The sequence below is a fragment of the Chrysochloris asiatica genome, unplaced genomic scaffold (genome assembly GCF_000296735.1).
Source record: "Chrysochloris asiatica unplaced genomic scaffold, ChrAsi1.0 scaffold00004, whole genome shotgun sequence".
Lineage (NCBI taxonomy): Eukaryota > Metazoa > Chordata > Mammalia > Afrosoricida > Chrysochloridae > Chrysochloris > Chrysochloris asiatica.
In genome coordinates this window covers 2,708,829-2,712,511 of record NW_006408522.1, presented here as the reverse complement: position 1 = coordinate 2,712,511, position 3,683 = coordinate 2,708,829, and the positions used below count along the sequence as shown (strand labels likewise).

At 45.5% G+C, this 3,683-nt stretch overlaps 1 protein-coding gene across 1 annotated transcript in view; it reads right to left on the bottom strand.

Moving 5' to 3' along the window:
- The window catches only part of MEGF11 (multiple EGF-like-domains 11), a 331,130-nt gene that overhangs the window by 57,211 nt on the left and 270,236 nt on the right, over positions 1-3,683 (bottom strand). The window lies entirely within an intron of this gene.

Below are 3,683 nucleotides of genomic sequence, written 5' to 3'. Positions count from 1 at the left end.
CTAGGAGCCGAGGTCCCTGGGACCATCAAGGGAGAAGAGCAGAGAGCGGGGACCCTACCCAGAGAAGCAGTGATGTCTGAGATGGAGGCAGAGGTGATGATGTGGAGAAATGGAGCAGCTGGAGACTTTAGACCCAGAGAGGGAAGGGGCTGCGTGATGACAACCGTGTGTGTGTGTGTGTGGGGGGGGGCAGAGTTGCAGGATATACCCTGTGGTTGGTTGGTGATACATGGTGGGGATTGTAACCATGGCAATGAAATGATATATGATTTAAAAAAAAAAAAAAAAAAAAAAACCCAATGTTCTCCCATGTAAACTATCACATAATTCACAATAAAACAAAACCAAAAAAAGGCTGAGAATGCTGCCAAAGGTCACACAGCTACTGAGGCACAGACGTGGGATTCCGATCCAAGTGTGACCCCCAAGTCCACGTCCTTTTGTCTCCATTATGCCATCTTTTGGTAAAGTAGAGGTAAGTGGAAATGAGAGGAACCCTCATTGAGATGGACTCAGACATGACAGTGGTCAGGAAGATGGTACAGGGCAGGCAACCCATCATTCTGTTATCCCTAAGATGGCTCTGAGCTCGGGTCGACAACTAACAACAGCAAAACAGTCGTCTTTACAGAACTACATCATAAACCTCAACACAATGACTGAGAACTTACTACATGCCAGACCTTGTTCTTAGCACTGTACATATTTGGACTAATTAAATCCTAAGAATAACACTATTGTACGGTGCTATAGGATAAGCACTGAACTGCTGACCATAAGGTCAGCAATTCAAACCTACCAGCTCCTCCTCCTATTCAGGGTCACTATGAGTCAGAACTGATTCAACAGCACTTAACAACAATATAGTACCACCGGAGTCCTGGGGTGGCGCTGTAAGATAAGCATTTGAGTGCTAACTATGGTTGGTAGTTCAAACCCACCAACGTCTCCTCAGAAACCCTATACAGGGTCATTATGAGTTTGAACCAACTTGATGGCACTTAACAATAACAACAACAATAGTACCATTACTTACACCATTTTGTAGATGTTAAAAATAAGGCCTGAGAAATTTAAGTAACTCTCCCGAGGCTACACAACAGGTGATGGCAGGACTGGGAATTTAGTCCAGTTCTGTTTGACTTGCGAGCTCCGACTTTGATGCTGGAGTGTGTGAGTTTGTGTTTTGGGGTCATGGATGTTATTCTGCACTATTTATGCTCCTCTGTTCACATGGCGTGGCAGCTCGTGTGACAATCCCTCATCCTCAGTGCAGGTTCCAGCAGACGCTCTGACTACAGTAACCAGGACGTTAATCAATAGTGGGATGAGTGTGGAAAGCTGGTTTTTTGTTTTTAGGGCTCTCAGTCTCTAGATTAAATTTGATGAAGAAAACAATTAGAACAAGAAATGTACACACATGATCTACGTGTCCCCTGGCTATTATTTTCACTCAACATTCCCTTCTGGCCACACAGCGGCCCTTCCTCTCTAGTTTGTGTTGGAGCCACACCAGAGGCAGACATGCACTTTGTCCAGCTAGTAGGAGGCCTGGGGAGGACAACGTCTTTAAAGGACACAGGAAACCTTGGAGGAAAATTCAATCACTGCTCCACTGATCTGGATTTTCATAACTCTGGCTCCCCTCCCACCTCCCCCGGCCAGAGCAACTGAGGTTTGTGTATGACCTACCAACAGCACGGAGAAAGGGGAGAAAAATGTGGAAACGGGTTTGTTCATTTGGGTGATGGAGTGCCTGCTCCCCTAGCCAGCATGCAGGGTTCAATAATGGTGGACAGGCCTTCAAAAAATTGCAGCATAAATAGATGAGCCCTTTAAGGTAATAGAAATTCTGTCATCCTGGGGAGAATTATAGGCTCTGAACCCCATGGGAGGGGATACCAGGTCCCTCTCTTCCGCCTCCTGCGCTCCCTAGTCCCCGTTACAGTTGGAGCTGAAAGGAATCATCTGGACTGAGGAATGGCCAGAGGGCTCTTATCTCCCAGCCACACAGCTCCAGGCAGGGAGGAGGTGGCTAGAAAGGGTCTGGGAAATCACTGTCCTTGCATGCTGGCGGTGACCTCACAGGTTGGTTCACTACAAGCATGAAGGTGGCAACAATTAGTCCCAGAGAAGCGGAGGAGGCACTGTCAGGCCACCATCGAGGTAAGGCCTTAATTAAAGAATGGAAAACTGGTCAGCAGATGAGCCTGGTGAGCCTGAGAAATTGGCTTTTCCTCCCGTGTGATGAGAAAACTTATTCTCGGTTCTAAGATTGCCTTTGAGAACACAGGAGTTCCCAGCAGCCCTGCTGCTCCCGGGCAGGGGAAGCTTCAACTAACTCTGCATCCTCTTCTTCTCTCCCCACTTTCCACCTGTACCCCCAAACCGGGCACTCAGGCCAAGATTCGTCAATCTCTTCAGGAGGTGGATTCTTTGGGGAAAAACAACAATAGTAGTGGTAACATCAACAATAATGGTAACTATATGTCAGGCATTTTAAGTGCTTTTATACCAACTAATTTATTCAGCTCAATTATCATTTTCAATTATCAGCTTTATTATCATTTCCCTTTACGACATGAGAAAACAGAGGCACAGAAAGGTAAAGTGTGTTGCTCAAGGCCACACAGCTAATAACTGGTAAAGCTGCTATCTGAAGGCTGGAAATCTGGTTCCAGAGTCTCTGTAAAATCTCTACACAGTATTACATAAGGCAGAAGCTCATGCTTATTTGTCCAAGAAATCAAAGATGGTATTGGGGGACAAGTGATCCATTTATCTGAACTTCAGAGAAGCCAAGGAAAATTCAAGCCCTAGCCTTGCTGGTAGGGTCCTTTGGGAAATGGTATGATTTTTTCTTCCTTTAAATGTCAGTTCTGGAAACTTCTGTTTAAAGGACATTTCTCCTCCCAGAGATGTCATTCATTGCAAAGACAGTTTATTGAGCAAGAAGTTCATACAGTAGATGTTGGGGGAAACAGTGCAGGGACTAAAAGGAGGCATCTCCTTGTCCTCATGGGGATAGACTCTGAGTATGAGCCATCGGAACAGAGGGACGGAATGATAAATTCTAAAGAGTACTCAGGGATGGCTTCATAGAAGAGGCAACCTCTGTTCTTAGACTGCAAGGTTGATAAAGACGGTCATAGAACAATAAGGACAGTGTGAAGCGCTTGGGAAAGAGCACAGAGAGGCCAAAAATAGACACTGTGGTTGTGAAAATGTGAGTTGTATGTAGTCAGTCCCAGTTTGTGGCAACATTTTTCAGAAAATGAGATCAGCATGGATTAACTCTAGCTTTGAACAAGTTACAAAGGACTGGAGTTGGAGTTATAATTGGTGGGCAATCAGAAGCCATGGAGAGGTGATGAGGTCCCAGTCTCCAAGGGTATGGCCCTTGTTAGCCTGCTCAGTTCCACTTAGTTCCCTCACCCACAATTCAACTGTTTTCCTGGCCAGGGTCTTCATCTTTTATATTTGATCCTCACGTAAAAAATCCCAATGTTGTTGTTGTTGTAACGTGCCATCAAGTCAGTTCTGATCCATAGCGACCCTGTATAGGGTTTCCGAGGAGCACATTACCCCACAGTGCCACACCAGGACTCTGAAAATCCCAATTATTATTATATTGTTATTAAGTGCCATCGAGTCAGTTCTGACCCATAGCGACCCTGTACAGG